This window comes from Procambarus clarkii, chromosome 68, assembly GCF_040958095.1.
Source record: "Procambarus clarkii isolate CNS0578487 chromosome 68, FALCON_Pclarkii_2.0, whole genome shotgun sequence".
Classification (NCBI taxonomy): domain Eukaryota; kingdom Metazoa; phylum Arthropoda; class Malacostraca; order Decapoda; family Cambaridae; genus Procambarus; species Procambarus clarkii.
In genome coordinates, this window is record NC_091217.1 from 8,263,235 (window position 1) to 8,263,476 (window position 242).

Genomic DNA, 242 nt, shown 5'->3' on the forward strand with positions numbered 1-242 from the left:
GTAGCAGCACATTGCCGTGTGCACCTAAGCTTATTAATAAAAAAAAATGATCAGTGATGCAATTTGGACATTGTCATTATTTTAAACTTCGCGCCGAGATGACAAGTCTTAATTATTTCCCAGTTCGAGCCAATGATGAGCAGTGACAAGCTTTGTATTTATTTAAACTTTAAATATATAAAAATACATTTTGTAAATAAATAACACGTGTAATTGAGTACATGTATTAGGAAGAGGTGGAG